Genomic DNA, 13,554 nt, shown 5'->3' on the forward strand with positions numbered 1-13,554 from the left:
CAATATTTCATTCTTCTAAATTCCAATGAACGTAAATCTAATTTATTTACTACCTTTCTACACTGTAAAGTCCCTCCATTCCTGGAATCAATCTGGCGAAACTTTTCTGGACTGCCTCCAGTACCATATATCTTTTCTCAGATAAGGAAATCCAAAACCGTTAACCGTATGCTAGGTGCAGTCTGACTTGTATAATGTATAATTTTAGTAAAACTTCATACCCTTTGAAATAAAGTCAAGCATTCCATTTGCCTTCCTTATTACCTGCTTAATTTAGACTCTAGCTACATGTGAATTATGCATGAGGACACGAAAAAAATCCCTCGGTGTTTTGTATTTTTTTTCTCTCTATTACTGTTTCTCACTCTATTATGTTTTCCTTTTGGGTGGGATGCAGTGGGTGCTGTCAGTATCTAACTGGGAAATGAGCAGGCAAACACTGCAAGCAACTTTTGGGGTAAGGGTTGTGTGAAAACGTGCCGCTCAACATCTCCCATCTTTCTAACAATTTAGACTTTATATTATAAATATATACACAAACACACAATGGGAATATTTTAATATATCTGCTTTTGATTTAATTTTATTGACAATTTTATAGAATAAAATACTTGTCATATTTTTATATGAATATCAGTTCGGGTTGGTTGGCAGGTTGGCTCATTGGTTAGCATTGCTGTCTCACAGTGCTAGGGGCCTGGGTTCCATTCCAACCTCAGGCGGCTGTCTGTGTGAAGTTTGCATGTTTTCCCTGTGTCTAAGTGGGTTTCCTCTCGATTTTCTGGTTTCTTCCCACAGTCCAAAGATGTGCAGGTTAGGTGGTTGGTCATGCTAAATTGTCCATAGCATCCAGGAATGTATAGGTTAAGTGGATCAGTCATGGGAAATACAGGGTTACAGAGATAGAGTGGGATGCTCTTCGGAGGGTCGGTGTGGACTCAATGGGTCAAATACCCTGCTCCCACACTGTATGACACAGTTGGAATCAGTAGCACTAAAGTTGATGATGGCTGGGAGACTGCCTTGGTGGTGGCAGGTGGGCTGTTGAGCATTGAGCATTGGCATAGATGACTATTTAGTCTCTACTAAATAACAATGGAATCCAGCAATGCTATGTTAGTACCAATTTATTCATTCCTCTGAAATTTGACACATGTGTCCCTGTTATACATTCCCAACTATGGTTCAAATCAATTTAGGGCTCACAGAATACTATATTGCACCTATGTAGAGAGGCTGACAGCACACAGCTGGTGCACATTATACAGTTGTGATCCATAATGAAATTCTAGCTGATACCATATTCAGCTCTAAACCAGATTAAGGGACACATCACTTGACCAGGGTTGGAAGGGAAGACAAATTGCATTTTCAACCTGTTGACTGATATCATTGCAATAGCCTTTTAAAAATACATTTAACCTTTAGCCTACTGAAACTCTATTTGAGTCCACAGTAAAGTATCTGTCATAGCAGGGTGTGATTTATTATGGAGGACAAGTTTTACTTTGGTGCTCCCTTGTACTCTTCTCTTACATTATCCAGATCAAATGCAAAATGTTAGAAAAATTATCGTTGAAAACTGTTATCCTTTCTCCACTTGGGATGCTGAATGTTTCAGCAGTATTGCTTGCATATCCTTTAGATTTTAGCTCCCGGTTATAATGCTAATTTTTATTACCAATTTATTAAGCAAATAAATTAATCCACTATTAAGTTTAATCAATTAAAGAAAAATCAGTCAATAATCCATTTTTAATAGTTCTAACAGTTTAATACAGTAATATCTGAACTTACAAATTAGGAACAGAAGTAAGCTATTCTCCTTGTGTCTGCTTCACCATCCAATTATATCATGGTTAATTTTCCCACCTACAGCAGATAAGCTTTCACCTCTTTGCTTAACAAGAATCTTTCTAACTCTTAATTTAAAATAGCCAAAGATTCTGCTTCTGCCACCTTTCAAAGTACTCGTGACCCTCTGTGAGAAATATGAAATTTTTCTCATCTTTGTCTTAAATGGGCAATCCTTTACCTTTATACATTGACCCCTAGTTCTAGATTCTCCCACAAGAGGAAACATGCTTTCCACATCCACACTATCATGACCCCTCAGGATATGTTTAAGTCAAGTCACATCTTATTCTTCTATGCTTCAATGGATACAAGCCTAGACTGTCTAAATTTACTTCACCTTTTACTCATTCCAGGTACCCCTTAAACAAAATTGAACTACATTTTTAATTTAAATTGGATTCTTTTTCCCAACCATAGTTTAACCTCATTAGCCTAATTACATTCTCACAGTATCAGGGGATGGTTACTATGTTTGGTTAGGAATATGACGTCAATGAGCACTTTTTCTTTGAATGTCAATTTTTTAAATATGTGTAAGTGAACATGTAATTTGAAGCTCTTGTGGTGCAGAGGGTAGCACCAGAGTCAGAAATCCCAGGTTTGGGCGCACTCCAACGCTTAGTGGCCACTGAAGATGCATTCACAACTTAGTCAAATTGATTACCAACCTGTAAATACTCCTGATATCCTTTAGCAGAAATGGAGAGTCTACTGATCAGCCATACTTCATTCAGAATGGCATCTCTCAAGCTATTGCCTCTAAAGAAAGGCTAGAACCTGATACAGTAAAATTTGGTATGAAACAGACATTGACATGAGCCTTGTTTGTCTCATTTGCAATAGGCATGGAAAGAGAACAAAAGAACTCGTCACTGATATATCTATATACATTGATCTTCAATTAGGTAAAACAACTCAGCAAGCCTCTTTTGGTAACACCTTCCAAAAAACCTGCATCACCTGCAAGCTTCTCTCCAAACCACATAACACCCTGCCACTGTAGTAGAGTCAACATTGGAAATCCTTTCCCAACAGCATTGTGGGTATACCTACATCAGATGGACTGCAGCAGTTCAAGAAGGTGGCTCTTCATCACCTTCTGAAAGATGATGAGCAATGAGAAAACAAATACTGGTCTTTGCAGTGATGCTCACATCCCTTTAAATAATAAAAATATCCTAGGGCTTCCTGTGGCATTTTAGCAATGAATGCATTTACTCACAACACCGCCTTTAACAATATGTACTCTATTCTACTGATTGGTATTGTGGTTTACTGACAATGAAAGGCCCTGTTCAAATATTATTTTTAATATCTACTGAGGGAGTAATGCTAGGGAATAGATGGTTTCCATGTCAATTACCCAACATCAATGACAAAAGCTGTCCCCTCAGGTATATGAATAAAGCTTTTTTACTCTGTGCCAAAAATGTGCCTTAGTTCCATCGATAAACAGTACTGCACCTATTTGACTTGTTTTCAATTGTTCACACTCTATCATCCTTAGCACTCTATCTGAGTGACATTGGCAATTAGCACTGAGGAAGTGTAATATTACAGATCTGTGCCAACTGCCAGACTTGTTTAACATGTTTCTGACCAGCAAGCGGTAATGACATTCATCCCATCATCGGGACTACATTTAAACCTATTTTGTAGAAGTGAAAGTCTGGTAAGTCATTGTGTTATCCAGTTCCTCCTGATTTTTCATTTATATTACTAACAGTGATGGAGGAAAATGCATTGGTGATGTTAATAGGCAGAACTTTTTTTAAATAAGTAAGAATGAAAAGAAAATCACATTTACTGTAGCTGTACTATGTAAACCAGATGAATTTAAGCATTTTGCTGATCCTCCTTCAGCAACTCACACTTAATTCACACACACATCCTGTTTTCTAACAAATAGTGTTTTGACAATGGCAGAGCTCAGTCCTACTGGCTTCAAATATTTGGCGAAAAGAATGTGAGAAGCCCTAACTGCTCAGCCTGTCTTCAGTCATGTTGGGATTGTGTGTCTCAAATTTCCAACTGCCTCAAGGATGCAGCAATCACGAGATGCCACAGAAATCAGAGGGGAGGTGCCTATTGGCGTTATTGCTAGATTGTTAACCCAGATCCCCAGTTAATATTCCGGGCACCCAGACAGTGGAATTTGAATTCAATAAATATCTGTAATTAAGAGTTTGATGATGACCATGAATCCATTGCTGACTGTTGGAAAAAGCCATTCGGTTCTTAATATCCTTTAGGGGAGAAAATGGCCTCCTTATCTGGTCTGACTTACATGTGACTCCAGACCCACGTCAGTGTGGCTGACTCTTAATTGCCCTTGGGCCATTTGGGATTGGCAATAAATGCTGCCTAGCCATTAGTTCCCTCATTCCATGAATGAATAAAGAACGATGTGTTTCATTGATGTAACCTTAGGTATCTAGAAGAAATGCATTACAGGATGATTTCAGCTCTTCTGTTTTCTCAAGCAGATATGGAGCTGGTTTTGGTACTCAGTAACTGATTGCTGTACCGCAACAGTACTGATTAGATCTGATTTGAATGCATAGTACCTATTACTGCAGCATGACTGTCTAATCTTAGTAATCAACATTCCACTCTCTGCTTAGATTTTTCTATAATTAACCTCAATGAGCTTTGCAAGGCTATATCACTTGGTCCTTTTTAACTATCCTGTTCTCCTTGAAACCCTTGATAATTTCAATTTACCCTTTTCCTACTACCCTCCAACACCATTGACAATTTGACTATAAACATGGATATTAATAGTATACAAAGAGTGATGAATATTCAAAATAAAACCTTTGAAAACTATTGGATGAAAACATGGCAAAATAATCACTAATCTACACTGTAAGGGACCCAAAACTAGTCAATTTATCCAAAGACATTTGAGACTGCAAATATCTGCTTAGGGTACATCTGGTAGAGACTTTAACTTTTAAACCATATCCTGTATGATTAATATATTCATAACAACTTCCCTAATCTTCTTGCTAAAATCAGGACCTAAAGTCACTTGAGAACATTTTCAAATTCTTAACAGCCTTTTCTTATGGTCGTTATCTTCAGACCATAATGTCTAAGGGACAATACTTAGGTACATCTGGCTTAAATTGGTTTATTTATCAATTCCCAAATATGTCTGGACTATTTTGAGCATACAGTTGGGCCTTGTTCTGTTTTGGGAGAACCATACTCTACAATAGGAGCACCTTCGAAGTGACATGTTTGGTTTAGTTTTGTTGCTACCAGTTATATCTCGGTGGTGTGGTGATAATGTCACTGGACTAATAATTCAGAAAGCCCAGGTTAATCTTCAGGAAACATGGGCTCAAATTCCACCATGGCAGCTGATGGAATTTAAATCATTGAAAACTAGTCTGTAATGGTGAATGTGAAGTATTACTGATTGTTGCAAAAATTCATCTTGTTCACTAGAATCATAGAGCCATAGAAATGTCAGCATGGAAACAGACCCTTTGGTCTAACCCATCCATGCCAACCAGATATCCCAACCCAATCTAGTGTCATCTGCCAGCACCCGGTCCATATCCCTTCAAACCCTTCCTATTCATAATACCCATCCAAATGACTTTTAAATGTTGCAATTGTACCAGCCTCCACCACATCCTCTGGCAGCTCATCCCATACACGTACCACGCTCTGTGTGAAAACGTTGCCCCTTAGGTCTCTTTTGTATCTTTCCCCTCTAACCCTAAAATAGGCCCTCTAGTTCTGGACTCCCCGACCCCAGGGAAAAGACTTTGTCTATTTATCCTATCCATGCCCCCATAATTTTGTAAACCTCCATAAGGTCACCCCTCAACCTCCGACGCTCCAGGGAAAACAACCCCAGCCTATTCAGCCTCTCCCAATAGCTCAAATCCTTCAACCCTGGCAACTTGTAAATCTTTTCTGAACCCGACAGGAAGGAGACCAGAATTGCACACAATATTCCAACAGTGGCCTAACCAATATCCTGCACAGCCACAACATGATCTCCCAACTCCTGTACTCAATACTCTGACCATAAAAGAAAGCATACCAAATGCCTTCTTCATTATCCTATCTACCTGCAGTCCAAGGTCTCTTTGTTAATGCCTTTTCGGGAAGGGAATCTGACATTTTTGGCTGGTCAGGCCTATATATATGACCAGAGGAATGGGGTTGATTCTTAAAAGCCCTCTGAAATGGCTGAGTAAGTATTAAGTTCAGGGGCAATTAGGAATGTGCAACAAATGCTTGGGTTTGCCTTCTTACATTGAACTTTTAACAGGTCGTTCTGCTATAACGTAACAATTGAGTTCCTCTGCAACCTCATACTATAGAAAATTGCGCTATGGAAAACTGCTATAGAAAATCATGCTGTAGAAGATCACTAATAGAAAATTGCTATACCTATTCAGTTGAAAGTTATCCAAACAGCGTCCACATTCGTCAGTCATGTTATTGCCAATTTGCACTGACGAAACACGTGTTATAGCAGATCGACCTGTATTTCTGATTCTTTCAAGTCTACAACACATACTTAAGTATCTGTACCTAGGTACCCTGTACTTATGATGGCGCCAAAGAGGTGACATTACAAACTTTTCACTGCACTCGTTCAAATGCATGTGACAATAAAGCTAATTCAATTCAATTCAATTAAGCCCACCTCCTTTGAAACAAGAAAGAAAAACTTGACTCCTTGCCCATTCCCTATCATGTTCAACAATTTATAAGATCAACATTTGTTTGGTAAAACTAGTGAAGTACCTATGGATGTTTTACAACATTAAAGTAGGATATACAAGTCATTGTTGTGCACAAAGGTCATGGGCTTTTCTTTGGCTTAGAATGTAGCCATCAACTCTCCCCAAGCCTCTCTCTGCCAGATTCTTGATTGGTAAGTGGATCAAGGTCTTCGTAGGAAAGGCAGCAGAATGGAGCTGTGAAACATATCAGCTATGCTCGAATGGTGGAGCAGACTCAATGGGCGAAATAGCCTAATTCTTCTCTTATGTACTATAGTCTTCTAAGCCTAAACACATATCTTCCTATGGGTTCTCTTTCCTGTCCCCTTACATCCTCTCCAAGTTAATGATATCCACCACATCCATACCTGCTCCTTTGATATTACTGTGCCTAAACTGATAAATATAAACACTTATTTTCCTGACTTCCAACTTACTCTGCTGACTTCAAAGATGATATGCACCCCATGTCCCTCTAATCTTGAAAGGCTTTACAAAATAATCACAATTAGATTATTCTGCCTCTCCACATTGTTTCTCCCAAAGTACACCACTTCATACTTAATCATATTAACTTGACACACCCACTGTCTCCCCCCAATCACACACCCGTCTACCCCCCCCACAGTCTCACCCCCCCACACACACACACACACCCACTGTCTCCCCCCACACACACCCCCACTGTCTCCCCCCCCACACACACCCACTGTCTCCCCCCACACACACCCCCCCACTGTCTCCCCCCCACACACACCCACTAGTTTTACCAAACAAATGTTGATTTTGCATGTATCCTTCTGAAGCATCCTTTTAACTCAGCTGCTAAGTTTTATGTTATTTACAAACTTTGAAATTGTACTCCCACAGCCAAAGAACAAGGAAAGCAATGCTCCCTGATTACAAAACCCTGAGAGATTTCATCGCAATCAGAAAAACATAATTGCCATTATGTCTGCTTCCAATCATTAGAAATTTTTTTCCCACATTATCACTATCTCATTAATTCCTTGTTCTTTTACATTCTGAATAAGTCTGTTGTGTTACACACAATATCTGTCTTCACAGTGTTGAACACCATTAGTGAATCCTCAAATAGAAAAGCAGTTTACGTTCAAATTCGGCAGGACCTGGACAATATCCAGGCTTGGGCTACAAGTGGCAAATAACAATCATGCCATACAGTGCCAGGCAAAAACCATCTCCCACAAGGGAGAGAATCTAATTATTGTCCTTTGATACTCAATGGCATCACTAAATCTCTTACAATCAATGTCAATTGACCAGAAACTGAACTGGACTAGCTACATAAATTCTGTGGCTACAACATTTGGTCAGAGGCTTGGAATGGCATTGAAATCAAGAACACAAAAGTTCCGATGGAACGGTTAATAAGGTCACAGCTGGAGTGCTGTGTGCAGTTTTGCTCACCACACTATAGGAAATAAATGAGTGCACTGGAGAGGGCGCAGAAGATACTCACTAGAATGTTGCCTGGGCTGGAGAGACACAGCAATGAAAAGAGACTAGATAAGCTGGGGTTGTTTTCCTTACCACCAAGAAGGTTGACAAGGGATCTGACTGAGGTTCTGAGGGACATAGACAAAGTTGATAGGGAAATCCTAGGATGGAAGGACTGATGTATGAAGAGACTTTTTAGACTTAGAAAGTCTCTTCATACATTGGTCCCTCCATCTTAGGATTTCCCTATCAACTTTGTTGGAGTGATTGATGTATTAAGAGACTGTTGATTACTTAGGAATACATTCAGTGCAGTTTAGAAGAGTGAGAGGAGATTTCATAGAAACCTATAAAATTCTAACAGGATTAGACTGGATAACTGAGGAAGGATGTTACCAATGACCTGGGATTCCAGAACCAGGGATCACAGTTTAAATATATTGGTTAGGCCATTTAAGGCTGCAATGAGGAGAAATTTATTCACCAAGGATAGAAAGGGAGGCAAGAGAGGAGGGGGAGTGACATTTTTGAAATGGGATAGCATTACAGTTGTGTTGAGGGAGGATATTCCTGGAAATACATCCGGGGAAGTTATTTGGGTGGAACTGAGAAATAAGAAAGGGATGATCACCTTATTGGGATTGTATTATAGATCCCCTAATAGTCAGAGGAAAATTGAGAAATAAACTTGTAAAGAGATCTCAGCTATGTAAGAATAATAGGGTGGTTATGGTAGGGGATTTTAACTTTCCAAACATAGACTGGGACTGCCATAGTGTTAAGGGATTAGATGGAAAGGAATTTGTTAAGTGTGTACAAGACAATTTTCTGATTCAGTATGTGGTTTTACCTACTAGAGAAGGTGCAAAATTTGACCTACTCTTGGGAAATTAGGCAGGGCAGGTGACTGAGGTGTCAGTGGGGGAGGACTTTGGGGCCAGCGGCCATAATTCTATTAGATTTAAAATAGTGATGGAAAAGGATAGACCAGATCCAGAAGTTGAAGTTCTAAATTAGAGAAAGGCTAATTTTGACAGTTTTAGGCAAGAACTTTTGAAAGCTGATTGGGGGCAGATGTTTGCAGGTAAAAGGACGGCTGGAAAATGGGAAGCCTTCAGAAATGAGATAACGAGAATCCAGAGAAAGTATATTCCTGTTAGGGTGAAAGGAAAAGCTGGTAGGTATAGGGAATGCTGGATAACTAAAGAAATTGACGGTTTGGTTAAGAAAAAGAAGAAAGCATATGTCAGGTATAGACAGGATAGATCGAGTGAATCCTTCGAAGAGTATAAAGGAAATAGGAGTATACTTGAGGGAAATCAGGAGGGCAAAAAGGGGACATGAGATAGCTTTGGCAAATAGAATTAAGGAGAATCCAAAGGGTTCTTACAAATAATATATTTGTATATTAAGGACAATATATATTATATATATTAAGGACAAAAGGGTAACTAGGGAGAGAATATATTAGATTACATTACAGTGTGGAAACAGGCCCTTCAGCCCAACAAGTCCACACCGATCCGCCGAAGTGCAACCCACCATACCCCTACATTTGCCCCTTACCTAACACTACGGGCAATTTAGCATGGCCAATTCACCTGACGTGCACATCTTTGGACAATGGGAGGAAACCGGAGCACCCGAAGGAAACCCATGCAGACACGGGGAGAACGTGCAAACTCCACACAGTCAGTCGCCTGAGGCGGGAACTGAACCCGGGTCTCAGGCGCTGTGAGGCAGCAGTGCTAACCACCGTGCCACTGGGCTGCCCACTAATAAGGCCCCTCAAAGATCAGCAGGTCAGGCAGCATCCAAGGAGCAGGAGAATCGACGTTTCGGGCATGAGCCCTTCTTTAGGAAAGAGGAAAGTGTGCCAAGCAGGCTAAGATAAAAGATAGGGAGGAGAGATTTGGGGGAGGGGTGTTGGAAATACGATAGGTGGAAGGTGGTTAAGGTGAGGGTGATAAGGTGAGAGTGATAGGCCGGAGTGGGGGTGGGGCGGAGAGGTCAGGAAGAAGATTGCAGGTTAGGAAGGTGGTGCTGAGTTCGAGGGTTGGGACTGAGACAAGGTGGGGGGAGGGGAAATGAGAAAACTGGAGAAATCTGAGTTCATCCCTTGTGGTTGGAGGGTTCCTAGGCGGAAGATGAGGCGCTCTTCCTCCAGCCATCGTGTTGCTATGGTCTGGCGATGGAGGAGTCCAAGGACCTGCATGTCCTTGGTGAAGTGTTGAGCCATGGGGTGGTTGGGTTGGTTGGAAGAGCACCTCATCTTCCACCTAGGAACCCTCCAACCACAAGGGATGAACTCAGATTTCTCCAGTTTCCTCATTTCCCCTCTCCCCTACCTTGTCTCAGTCCCAACCCTCGAACTCAGCACCACCTTCCTAACCTGCAATCTTCTTCCTGACCTCTCCGCGCCCACCCCCACTCCGGCCTATCACCCTCACCTTAACCTCCTTCCACCAATCGCATTTCAAAACGCCCCTCCCCCAAATCCCTCCTCCCTACCTTTTATCTTAGCTTGCTTGGCACACTTTCCTCTTTCCTGAAGAAGGGCTCATGCCCGAAACATTGATTCTTCTGCTCCTTGGATGCTGCCTGACCTGCTACGCTTTTCCAGCAACATATTTTCAGCTCTGATCGCCAGCATCTGCAGTACTCACTTTCTCCCTCAAGATCAGCAAGGCGGCCTTTGTGTGGAGCCGCAGAAAATGGGGGAGATGCTAAACGAGTATTTTGCATCAGTATTTACTGTGGAAAAGGATATTGAAGATATAGACTGCAGGGAAATAGATGATGACATCTTGAAAAATGTCCATATTACAGAGGAGGAAGTGCTGGATGTCTTGAAACGGGTAACGGTGGATAAATCCCAGCACCTGATCAGGTGTACCCTAGAATTCAGTGGGAAGCTAGAGAAGTGATTGCTGGGCCTCTTGCTGAGATATTTGTATCATCGATAGTCACAAGTGAGGTGACGAAAGACTGGAGTTTGGCTAACGTGGTGCCACTGTTTAAGAAGGGTGGTAAGGACAAGGCAGGGAACTATAGACCAGTGAGCCTGACGTCGGTGGTGGGCACGCTGTTGGAGTGAATCCTGAGGGACAGGATGTATGTGTATTTGGAAAGGTGTATGAGGGGCATGGACAGGATAAATAGACAAAGTCTTTTCCCTGGGGTGGGGGAGTCCAGAACTAGAGGGCATAGGTTTAGGGTGAAAGATATAAAAGAGACTTAAGGATCAATGTTTTCACACAGAGGGTGGTACAAGTATGGAATGAGCTGCCAGAGGAAGTGGTAGAGGCTGGTACAATTGGAACATTTAAGAGGCATTTGGATGGGTATATGAATGGGAAGTCTTTGGAAGGATATGGGCCAGGTGCTGGCAGGTGGGACTAGATTGGGTTCTAGTCGGCATGGGCGGGTTGGATCGAAGGGTCTGTTTCCATGCTGTACTTCTCTGTGACTCTAAGAGAATGATAGGCCTGTGAAATTCTCTGCCACCGAAAGAGGTTAAGGCCAAAACATTGATTGTTTTCAAAAAGGAGTTAGACAAAATTCTTAGGGTTAAAGAGTTGTGAAAGGGATACAAACACTTTACAGAGAGATATTGATAGGTGAAGCAAGTGGCAAAAGAATTGGAAAATGGAGTATAATATGGGAAAATGTGAAGTTGTTTATTTTGGAAGGTAGAACAAAAGAACAGAATATTATATAAATGGAAAAAAACCCTGCAGAAATCTGCAACACAGAGTGATGTGTGGAGGTACTTGTACATGAAACACAGAAAGAAAGCATACAGGAACAGCAGGTAATCAGGAAGTCTAATGAAATGTTGACCCTTATTTCAAGGGGTTTGGAGTATAAGAATACAGAAGTTTTACTGTAATTGCATAAGGTGCTAGTGAGACCACATTTGGAGTAATGTGAGCAGTTTTGGTCCCCTTATTTAAAGAAATATATCATTTCATTGGAGGCAGTTCAGAAGATCACTGATATGATTCTCAGTATGGAGAGACTGTCTTATCAGCAAAGGCATGATCTCATTGCAACATATAGGAATCTTAAGGATATTGACAGAATAAATGCTTAGAGGATGTTTGCCCTCATGGGATATTCTCAGGATAAAGGGGCGCCAATTTAAGATTCAGACAAGGAGGACTTTCTTCTCTCAGTGGGCTGGGAGTCTTTGGAACTCCTTGCTACAGAAATGTGGGGGCAGAGCCTTTGTGAATATTTAAGGCAAAGATTTATTCTTGATTAGCAGGGAAATCAGAGAAAAGGCTGAAAAATGGATGAGAGGAGTGTTGAATCAGTCATGACCGTATTGAATGGAGGAGCAAACTTGAGGAGCTGAATTGCCTAATCCACTTTCTATTTCTTATGGTCCTACGAAGTTGATCTTGGGGTCAAATATGGCATCAAGGTTCTAAAAAGTCTTGAGACAGAAATCAAATTAAAGAAGAACCTCTGTGTTTATGACAGGTGTCAAGTAGTAATTACAGTCAAGAACCAAACTGAGTACATAAAAATGAGAAGTGAGTTGGGGTTGGGAATGCAAATATGAGTGCAATGAGAGATGATGAGAAAAAGACTGGCAGCTAACTTAAAAGAAAATACTCAATAAACATACCAATTACCAAAACATTGGTAAGAAGAGAAGAGGGCTGAATAGAAAACAGAGAGGTATACTTAGAGGTAAAAGGCACGGTTGAAGTATTCAATGAATAATTTGCCTTTGTCTTTGCCGATGAGGTCTTTACCTATGAGACCATATAGGCAGAAGAGAAAACTCAGTCACAAAAAGGATTTAAAATTGATGAGGAAAAGGTATTGGATAAGCTCTTAGTTGTTATGACATAGGGTAAACCCCTGTGCTAATTTAAAACAGCCACACAGAAAAAGTTCACCTCACACCGTAATCTGTTAAAATTCGGGAGGCAAAGAACTATCCCAGAGATCACTATTTAAAGTAAAAATTAACAACTTTATTCTTTAAGTCCAACAACTATTTACAACTCCTTTCTCTTAACCTATCTTTTACCTCCCACTCTATAAGACGAGTCCAATAAAAAACCCTAAGATTTACAAAATAAATTCAACTTTCAAAACCAGTCAGCTGTCGAATCTTCTCTTTGTATCTTCTGCTGCAGATTTTCCTCAGTTGTCTTTTTGATGTTCTGCTGTGCAAACTTCAGAAAGCTGTTCTGCTCGCAGTTGGTACTTTTGGTGGCTTTGCAGTTCTCCCCCTGTTTAAAATGTCTGGTTTTATACCCCAAAACATCAGATCGTTTCATTGGTTTTAATATTATCAAAACACTAAATTCAAATTTGATTGGATTTTGGTATCTTGGGGCATAATTTAAACTGATTGGCCAAATTTGAATTTGTTTTGTTTCATGGCAACTCAGCTGCTGCTAATTGTTTCAACCAAGTGTTACACTTTAATTTCTTTTAGTACTCTCTGTGCCTCTCTAAA

This window comes from Chiloscyllium plagiosum, unplaced genomic scaffold (assembly GCF_037043375.1).
Source record: "Chiloscyllium plagiosum isolate Xiang-an unplaced genomic scaffold, Cpla_swu_hap1 HiC_scaffold_2, whole genome shotgun sequence".
NCBI classification, from domain to species: domain Eukaryota; kingdom Metazoa; phylum Chordata; class Chondrichthyes; order Orectolobiformes; family Hemiscylliidae; genus Chiloscyllium; species Chiloscyllium plagiosum.